The sequence below is a fragment of the Pinus tabuliformis genome, chromosome 1_2 (genome assembly GCF_031772625.1).
Source record: "Pinus tabuliformis cultivar Carrire ecotype Pingquan chromosome 1_2, CPIR1, whole genome shotgun sequence".
Classification (NCBI taxonomy): Eukaryota; Viridiplantae; Streptophyta; class Pinopsida; order Pinales; family Pinaceae; genus Pinus; species Pinus tabuliformis.
This window is the reverse complement of record NC_142298.1, coordinates 761,412,358-761,423,454: the sequence shown is the minus strand read 5'-3', so window position 1 is coordinate 761,423,454 and position 11,097 is coordinate 761,412,358. Positions and strand designations below refer to the sequence as shown.

At 37.8% G+C, this 11,097-nt stretch overlaps 1 pseudogene; it reads left to right on the top strand.

Moving 5' to 3' along the window:
• Positions 1-2,361: 2,361 nt before the first annotated feature.
• LOC149208031 (cytokinin riboside 5'-monophosphate phosphoribohydrolase LOG1 pseudogene) lies at positions 2,362-3,534 on the top strand (annotated as a pseudogene).
• The last annotated feature ends 7,563 nt before the right edge of the window (positions 3,535-11,097 follow it).

Sequence of the window (11,097 nt, the reverse complement as noted above, 5' to 3'; positions counted from 1 at the left end):
GTTGCAATGTCTTTAGATTTCATTTTGTTAAATGACTAAATAGATGTTGGAGATCCCAATGAAAGACCTCCTGTAAGGGAGCTTTGGCATTTCTTCACCTAGTTTAATTTAGTTTGTCTATAAGTCCACATATGGTGTATGTTCCTCGAAGTTTTACTTTCCCGGGTTGATAGTAAATGGAACTCTAATTTGCATCTGCATTTTAAACCCAACATTTTGGCGCCATTGCCGGGGAGGATCATTTGGAGATAGACTTAGGAAGTTATTTTTATTGCAATTTATTTTTATGGACTAACTTGTGAAACTTGGTGACAGCAGGATCTTCATAACGAAGTTCAAGTTTGAGCATTTTTTAATTTTATTTTCATACTTAGTTAGTTTCAAATTCAGTTTATTTTTTTAAACCCCCCATTTCTTACTAATCCATCTACGAATGAGAAAATTGAAGATGTTGAACAAGTACATCTTGGAGAGCAAGGACAATATCAAAGAATGGTTTCAAAAGAACCTTGCACCAACTCCAAGAATAAGACAGGTTACTCACATGTTTGCAAATCATAAGGTAAAAATTTTAAATCTTGATGTGAGAATTTTCGAATTCTTAGTCCATAGATGGCTTCACTAGAAGCATTCTTTCACTTATATAAAAAAAAAAAATCTTTCAAGTTAAATAGAATAGATTAGAAGAATAAAACGAGATCTCATAGAGTTTTTTTTTTTTAGTCTTGTTTTCAAAAAATAAAAATAATAAAAAAACATCAACATTTCTCAAGAATAAATTTACGTGAGCCACTTCATCCATGCTAACTCGTAAAAATAATATATATATATAAGTTAGTATGCTCTCTTCCTGCGCTTCGAGCGATCAAAAAGATTATAAAATATATTGATTTACTTTCGAAATTAAGTAAAAATCTCTTGTTAGGAATTTGCACAAATAATTAAAACTACAGCATTATAAGGAATCGAAATCGTTTTACAAAAAAAAAAATCATTTATTTTCGATTTCAAATTTAAAAATTAAATCTGTAGTTTAGTGATTTGATAATTGTGTTAAAACTTCTCTGAATAAAACTTCTTGGCATATGATTTCTTTCTCTGCATATGTGCTGGGATCATTTCTTCAAACAAGCCAAATCTGCATATCAACAATTCAATGTCAGTCTTTAAGGAAGAAATTTGTCATATCTTTAAAGAAGAAATTTGTGATAAAAATCATCCACAGTACAACAAAACAACGGCGAGAGATGCAACACTGATAAGGTAGCTACCTGTGTTACAAAAGACTGTAGACCATCTTCTTGACCTCTTAAATCATCCCTACATTAAAAAAAAGAAAAAAAGAAAAAAAAAAAAGAATAAAATTTAATTAAGTCAGTGAATAGACAGAAGCAATGCATCCACAATGGACAGGCTTTTGACATGTACTGCATATCCTCCCGCCAGCATCATCTGAGTGAAATGTTTCACATAATCTCATTTGCTCATACACAAACCCGCATGAATCGCAGAGCTCTGCAAATTCTCCATTTCTCAGTCACTGCGGCTCTGCATTTAGTATTAAAGCACGCTTTTGAGGTAGACATGGTGGTTGCCACACCGTTTTATTTTCTTCGTAGTTTCAAATCAAACTTCAGCCTGGAAGCATAAAGATTACTGACTGAGAATGGCATCCATTGCCATGCAGAAGATCATCTGTAAATGTCCACATTCACCCCCCAACAGGTCAAAACCTCGCAAAAACGCTCGTCGCACTTATCATATTCATACCCTCGCAATGAAGAAATGGAGTCAAGTGCCATGGAGAAATGGAGTCAAGTGAATAAAATTGGAGAAGCAACGCTTCTCTACACAAATTATTTTCTGCTTTTCGTAGGGTAGGGCTCTGTATATCCACTCCATTCGCAACTTTCAGGAAGGGACCAAGTACCATTTTGCTTGGCCTGATCTATCACTCGTTGGCAGCGAATAAACGCTTGTAATTACAACTCAGAGTGGTATCAAGATTGCAAGATGACAACGAATCCCAAAAATAATGGAGATCTCATAAATCCTCGAAAATCCATGAGGAAAATCAGGTTTCTGTTAGTAAAATAAGGAAAATATCGCGCCAATTCCTCATGCAATCTCACACCTTCTCTCCGAGCAATAACTGCAGATGCATACCTGGGGCGCTACACCACCATGGCTATTGCCTCCACGCTCTATTTCACTGTATAAGCAACGTTTCATTATAAGCACACCTTTCTTAAACATGGCTATCCCACTCTAGTCTTTTTCGCTTCTTTTATTGTCCCACAATTGTACTGTGTCTCGAGTAAAGTTAATCTCTGAGCTTTATTTTGTGATCCGCCAGGTTTCGCGGAACATGGACTTGGTTTATGATGGAGGAAGTGTGGGGCTCATGGGCCTCGTGTCGCATGTGGTCTATAATGGCGGTGGCCATGTGTTGGGGGTTGTTCCCAAGACACTGATGTGTCCAGAGCTTACGGGCGAAACTGTTGGAGAAGTGAGAGATGTAGGAGATATGCATGAAAGAAAGGCAGAAATGGCACGCAAATCAGATGCATTCATTGCTCTTCCAGGAGGTTACGGGACATTGGAGGAACTCTTGGAAGTCATAACATGGGCACAACAAGCTGCTTTTGGCCATTTGAAATGTCTTTTCCAAGTAATTCGAAGCGCAGTTGTAAAACAAGCATCTGTTGTCCACAGAAACAGAAACTGGGTTTAACAAAATCATATTCCTGGAATCACAGGAAGAAGAAGCATATGTCTGGATACCAAAAATAGCTAAATATAGCACGACTTTGACAGGAGGAAGGGAGATCATGACTAAAAATTGCATAGATTCTAAGGTTCGAAGTCGCCAGAGGCTTGCGTGTGATACCAAATAGGATTTGAACCATTGGTAAGCCTAACAAATTCATTGTGTATCCCTTGGAAAAATACCAACTCGACAAAGGGTTTAGCGTTTTATTCAATTTTGCACGGTAGCCAAATCAGTTGAGGCAACCTTGGGGACAAAGGGTTTGGTGTTTAGGGTTTTACATATTCACTCGTTCACCAATGGTGTCACGTTGGTCGGATCATGTGACTCGGATTTGTGCACTGTTCTTGGAAGAAAGGTTTTGCTGGGGTCCTAATCTGGAAAACGCTTTGGCTTCCTTCCTGAAACCCCAATGCCTAAAACCATCACTTGTTTGAGAGGTTCTTCATAGAAAGAGAAACTATGCTCCCCTGGCATGGAATTTTTTTTTTAAGTGGGCAGGCAGGGCAGGTGCTTGCACGTACAACTTGCAGCCTTTACATGGGCACAACAAGTTGTTCGGATTGTTGAATATGGAAGGCTACTACAATTCTATGTTAACATTCATCGACCAGGCTGTCGACGACGGGTTCATCACACTGGTTGCACGTCATATCATCGTTTCTTCTCCTGCAGCCAAAGAATTAGTCCGAAAATTAGAGGAATACATTCTAAGACACGACGGGGTGGCGTCTGGATTACGCTGGGAGATGGATCAATCCTAATATTCTTTCGGAGAGGGCTTATAAAAAGAGACCAAGTTCGTCAGCGGACAGAAGATTAATTTTTACAGTAATTTCCGGTCCGCCTGAGCTAACCAACAAAAATAGTATTACTCACAATTGTGAATCATCGTATCAGTGTAACTCCAGAATTTTAGAAGAAATTCCCTCAAATTTTGTCGATTATTGTGAAGGTACCCAACAATTTGCAGGTTGTTTCAGAATAATTGGACACCTTGAATGCACCCAAAAAAAATCCGTTTGTATACACAAGTTCAGATACGACACAATCCACTATGCCTTGTTTTCGTATTTGACATCTTTGGCTTGTGTTCTCTGAGCGTTTTCCCTGCTTTCTGGGAACAGTTGTGAAAGCAATGTTCAATCATATTTTGCTTGAGAAGGCTCTTCAAGCTAGCAAGCATCTGTTGGAATCTGGCTTTCATTTGCTGCAACAAATATGTCCAAATCAAGCCCCAAATCTCTTCTCGATGCATCCAAGCTGAGTAGTATGATGGAGAGAATAGTGTATGACACATATCACATTCTTATAAGCTTTTTTCCATGCACATTCCATGAGTCCTCAGACACAAACAGGGAGTTAATTTATTTTTCATGGAAATTTATTAAAAATGATTGTTATCAACATGATGAATTGAACTAAAATTACGCTTTTTATTTTCCTTAATCTGTTTCACTTTGGCATACAATTTTTTGTGTAAGAATTAGGAAGGGAATGCCCATTTCTTCTTGAACACACTTATGTTCTTTATGCTAAGTTTTTTTTTTTTCTTGGGAGGTTTTGGGAGATCAACTAATCATTAAGGAGATTAAATTGTGCCGGCGATTGGTCTTCAAAAGTCTAATTCCATGAGAAATTATAAAGAACAAGTCCATGATCATAAACGAAATTTCTAGAAAATTACGAGTTCTTGCAACTCCCTATAATAGCTTAATGGTTTTACATGTTGCATGACAGATTAGCAAATTCGAAGATCTGGGGTTTGTTCCTAAATATCCAAGGATAGGGAAATACCTATCCACTCTTGAATTCGAAAGGTGGCTGGTCAACGCTGGTCAAACTCAGCTATTTTAGTAGAAATTCCAGAATTAATGAGTAGATTTGCTATTTTTGAGATTTTGCATGCCATAATTCACTTTTTTCCAGTAAGAGGCATTATCCATTTCTCGTTACCCACATACACTTCATTACATTTTCTTCAATCCTAACCCACCAATAAAAGCAACGGAGCTCATTTACAGGCTTTTTGTTCCACTTTACATATTCATTGTTAGTTTCATTTTTCCTACCCTTGCAAATAAAACCTTGCTTCCATACACCATTGAGTCCATATTCCTTGAGTCTAAATATTGTTCTAAAAACACCTTGAAGATTGCATGCCTTAAGGGCAAGCTATCATGCCGATAAACAAAGGGAATACATCAATGTCCCTTGTTCATCAGATCTTCTAAGTATTCGACAACAACAAATTCATTCATACTTAGAAAGATGTGTTAGGGGCATCTTGACTCTCATCCACATCAAAGATGGGAGCTCTCATGTTGACTAGTGGAATCCATTAATGACCACTAAGTTAACAATTTCTTGTTATGTTTGACATCGAAACATTTATTCACATGACAAGAATTGTGCCAACGAGTGTTGAAGACTTGAAGATCCATCATTTTGTAGCAGAGGAAGCAGATTTACTTTCATTACTTTTCAATTTTTGATGTAAATGACTTGAGGACAAGTCAATAGATAAGGTTGGCCGGATGGGGGGGGGGGTGTAAATTCTAAATTTTGTATATCTTCCAAGCTTTATACATTTTCAGCCGCATTCAACAGCAGATTCCGAACATTCAACAGAAGATCCAATAACAGACTTAGCAGCAAATGCAACAACAGTAAAAGATTCATTTTTTTCGACTTCATACACCATTTTCACAGCCAAGTGAAGAAGACTATGATTAGAATTTTGCAGCCACACATGCACAACTCTCATCCATTTTTGAAAGGGAAAGTTTATGTATGATATTTTCTAACTTTTAACCATTTAATTCCTTGAAAGCTAGAATGATAATTTTTGGAAAAAACTTCCTTTCCTCATTTCATAAAATTGCCAAAACCATCAGTTTGTGGGGGGGGATACATTTACATTCATAATTTTGTCACATTCATATTTTTCCATATTCATATATCACATTCTGAAACCCACATACCTTCAAAATATATGCACTATTACATGAGCGTATACATGGCTTTGTAAAAATTACTTAAAAGCTAATTGGATGCAACACAATCATGGTTGTTACACAAGAACCAACCATGATGCATTCCAACAAAAATGATTTGCAATAAAAATCACATTATCATTATGCAAAGATCATACATTGAATTTGAATGCAACAAAAAAAATATGGTTGAAACACAAGAACCAACCAAGTTGCAATTCAACAAACACACTTTGCAAAAGTTAAGTAAATGATATCATGCAAAGTTTAAGCCAAAGCTCAAGTATCAAACGTAATGTAATAGATTGCATCAGGACATGCAATATCTTCAGTTTGGGGGTATGTTGGGCCTAAGAATTATCCTTAAAATACATCCACTTTCACTCCATTCACACATTTTCTCACCTCTATTCCACCACCATGTCATCACATCCGATTCACTTTCATCATTATATGGGTTACCTTTGTGTTTTCCAAAACATTATTAATTCTTAGTATTTTCAAGAGAATTTGTGGTTGAACTTTAGAAAATAATATCCATATACTTATACCTAACAATTAGAATGAGTTTGTTGACATGTGTAGGTACAAAGGAAGCTTCTAAGGCACCCTTATGTGGCACTCTATGTTCAAATTCGAATTTGAGGAGATCATGGACCTCATGGATAAGATCATGGACCTCATGGAGAAGATCATGGAGGATAGGGTTATGTGTCACCATTGGTTGAGAGATATGTGGATTTGAAGAGGGAATAGTGGATCCACATTTATGAGTTTGTTATCATAACTTTTGTATAAATAGGAGTGTTATCTCCTTCATTTGTAATTTGGAATTTAGAATTTAGAATTGAGAAGTTAGAATTTAGAACCTTAGGATCTTATAAGTTTGTAATGAGAAGTTAGAATTTAGAATCATTGTAATGGAGATTTTAGAACCTCTTGGAATGTAGAACTTATAGTTGCAATTTGCAATTGATGATAAACAAAATGGAGTTTCTTTGATCTTCTACATTTGACTTCTCTTTTGATGTGCTTGTGAATCCTTGGAAGGGTCCCCATTGTCTAGCAAGTACACTTTTGTTTTGGTAAGCTTTCATTTTATGTTTGTTTGTAAAATTAAGATGATTAGAAATATTAATGAGTAGTCTCCTATAAGGAATATTTAATATTTCTTACACTTGTCGCAATGTCTTTAGATTTCATTTTGTTAAATGACTAAATAGGTGTTGGAGATCCCAATGAAAGACCTCCTGTAAGGGAGCTTTGGCATTTCTTCACTTAGCTTAGTTTAGTTTGTCTCTAAGTCCACATATGGTGGATGTTCCTCGAAGTTTTACTTTCCTGGGTTGATAGTAAATGGAACTCTGATTTTCATCCACATTTTAGACCCAACAATAAGCTAAAGGGTAGAATTGTCTTTTTATAGTAGCAATGAAATCAGACCAAGTAATAGAGATCTTACCATGTTTTTTGATCTCGTCTTGAGTCCTTGCTTCCCACCAAATGAGTGTTTCACCCTCCATTCTCAATGAAGCCAGCTGAATTTTGATATCATCCTCTTGAAGGTTCTAAATTCTACAATACACCTCCAACTGACAAATCCAATTATCAAGCTTCTTTGCATTCACTTCACCATTATACATGGGCAACTTGAATTTAACATCTAGTTTACGTAGAGGTGATTTTCCAGCTCCTTTTGAAGAATGATGATGAGTATGAGTAAGGGTTGTATTAGTGGAAGAGTGTGAAGATACTTGTGAAGAAGAAGATGAAGAAGATGGTGGAGAGGGTGGAGGTTTGTCTCCATTCCCATTACCTCCTCCTGAAGAGCCTTCTCCTTTGGGAGGTTTGGAAATTTCTCCTTGCAACCTGCTATTCCTCTCTTCATATAGGACCTTCACCATCTCTGTCATATCAAAGAAAGCCTTTTTGAATGCTCTTTCATCATCGGTCATGGTAGGTTCTCCTTCATGAGACATTGTCTCTGAAGACTCAACTGCAACTTCTGCAACTTGAGGATGTACTAGTGTAGAAGACTTTGGAAACCCTACTCTTCTTCCACTTGAGCCAACTACAGGGCTTTCAACTAGCTTCCCTTCTCCTCTTTTGAGTTTTAACCTTGTTAGCATGACACAAAACTAGCAAATAATACTCCTTCTTTGCACAAGAAAATCTAGTAAGCAAAAACCAGGGCTCTGATACCAACTTGATCTGAAATGGAGCAGATAAGTAATGTTGTGTTAATTCCCCATTCAGAATAAAACCCAATATTCTTATCATTTTCTTATCAAGTGCTTAAGGATTCACTCTTTTTGCTAAATTAACTGATTCCCATGAGGGTTTCTTATGTAAATGTTATAAACAATTTAACATAAAACATATGCTGAACAACAACAAATTAACAACAAAGAACATCAAAATACAACACACAACACAAAGATTTGATGAGAAGTTCACCCCTCCTGGGCTACATCTCCTTGGTCCAACTTCCAATGCTTGGGCCTCTCTATTATGCTCAAAATTACAATAAAAGTGCGTTTACAATGCTCAAATGCCTCTGAAACTGTCTCAATGAGTTCAGAATAGCCAAAACTGCTAGCAATGACTCTTTTTTCCCCTAATTTGGATAAGAACTAAAGAATTTATGACCTCTCCTAGTTCTCCCACAATTTGCTCCTCCAAATCTGGCTAATTGCCAGTTAAATTCATTATCTGGAGCTAATCTTGGCAGTTCCATTGAAATTGGTGGTCCTGCCAACTTCCCCGCCTATCTCGTAGTTAAGGTTGAGTGGTCACATACAAAGTGGACGGTCCGATGGAAAAGGCGACAGTTTCGCAGCTCCGTCGCAAATCACAATCAGCTTTGCTGGGGGTGATTCTTATATTCGGGACTTAATGCATTGCGACATGCGATCTGGCGATCTAGCGTATCTGACGAGTTATAAACTACAACTCTGAAATGATATTGCTTCTGCAAATTGCATTGGCGGAGTCCCTCTGTAAAATATATATCAATGGGGTACTAGTGCGATATGTGATTGCAATTATCGCAAATCGCAACCCGACTCTGTGATTGTGATATATCGCATCGCAATCCTGACGGCTCCAGGGGCTGATTTCCTTAACATTCTGCGATGTGCGATTGCGATATCGTAAATCACAAATCGACACTGTTGGGGCCCGATTCTTAAGCCACGACCACTGTTTTTTCCTGGATATGTGATATGTGGGACCTAATGGCAACTTGCCACTTGGAGCTTCTCCATTCGCTGAAGGGCCTGCCACGTCATCCAATCTTGCAACGTGTCCAAGTCAAACCTAAACTTTGACTTGCTCTAACTTCTACATACGAGCTTGGATTTGAGTGTCGTTCACACCGTTGGAGTCAGAATAAGTATTTCTTCGATCTAAAGCTAAGTTTATCAATATTCCGACACTTTTAATTTTGAGCACCTGATGAGGGACAGGGATATCGAAGGTATCATTTGCCAAAGGTGTTTGATTCAACCTTCACAATCTTATGATGTCTTATTGTAGTAATGTGGAGAAGGTTGGAGCATTGCTAGCTACACTCATAGATTTATCATTTAGGGTTTGTGATAATTTGACAAAAACACATACTCTATGTCGTCTTCCAAAACTTCAAAAGCTGGCAATTTTTTGTTGCAAGAAATTAGAGGGGTTGCCACGTATTGAATGATTGTTATCTTTGAGGTATTTCAACACAAGTGGGTGTGTGAGGTTGAATAGCATATAGGGATTGGGGTAGTTGCCATTACTTCAACGACTATAATGCTTGCCTTATGAAGATTGACATTACCAAGGATTTTGACAACGTCGACTGGGAATTTCTTAGGCTGATTCTTTATAAAATTGGTCTCAATATCTGCAATGCTAACTAGATTTTGGCTTGTGTATCTTCCGCCAATTTTGCAGTGATTATAAATGGCCTCCCTACTGATTTTTTCAAAGCACATTGGGGATTAAGGCAAGGATGCGCTTTATCCCCAATTCTGTTTATTCTTATTATGGAAACTCTCAATAGGAAAATCATGGACACCAAGGACAGAGGCTTGATCATGGGCATCAATATGACTAGACAGATCCGAATTACCCATTTGATTTTTGCTTATGATCTCCTGCTTGGTGGAGAGTCTTCTATCACTGCATGTGTTGTAGGGAAAAGTATCCGACTCGGATGACCCTATCCCACTCTAAGGGTGATAGTTCCTTAGCAACAACTGTAAAATAAACTACTCAAGGTTTACTTCTTTATGAAAGCAATAGAGAATGGAGAAAAGCACTAACCGTTGCCTTGCGCTTAATGTCGAATCCAAACTCTTCTCTTTGGCCATTTGCTCCTAGCTCCTTGTTCTTTTGCTTGCCCAGCTACAGTGAGATCCTGCAAAATAACAAAGAAGGAAACTGCAAGAGGCATGCAATCATAACTGGTTCATGGATTAGTATAAACCAAACATGCAGTTATCACAATATATCATTGAAACAAGAGCACATAGAAGAACCTCAATAGCTTTTATTAATGAAGAAATAAAGGTTCTGAGAGTATTACAACCATTGAAGGCTCCAACCCAGCAACACCTCCCAGCAAAAAGAATTTCTCCTCTTCACCTCTCTCAAACAATCACCCAATAGTTCTATAGTGAAACCAACAGCATATCATTACTTTGCACAAAATTCCAGCCTCCAGAGCTCATAGGAGAGAGCTCAATATATAGATGAATTGAGAAAGGATGAGTCAGCTTGCAACTGATGTGTAGCTGCCTTGTGTCCTCTCTCTCTTCAGTTAATCTTTAGTTGATCTTCAGTTCTTGAGTCCACTTGGTGAACCTTGCTTCCACTTGGAGAAACGAAGCCTCTGACTCATTACAAGGCGAAATCCCTGATCCAAGTGTCATTTTTGGAAGATTCCAGAGCAATGACTCAGTGTGCCACATGTCCAAACTCGCTCAACGCAGGTGGGCTTTGTTCTACCTGCTTTGCAACGTAGGTACACCATGGAGCAGTTGTGTTTCAGCGCAGAAGCCTAGTGGAGCACCTGCTTTGATTTCAGGATTGCTTGTTTTTGAGTGTTTTCAGGTGGAGAACTGATCTGAGAGCTGTTGGTTTGCTGACCTTGTTCCTCTAGGGGTAGGAACATCATGTTTAGGGAACTTTGGATCCCTTGGATTATTGACAATTTATGCTTGTTGCTGTAAGGCACAAAATTGTCTATAACAGATGCCCCCTAAAGTATGAGGTCGTTTATCGGGTGAAATGCTTTATTGAGAGGATCCGAAGTTCATTCAATCTGCTGAGAAGTGTCCTGTAATA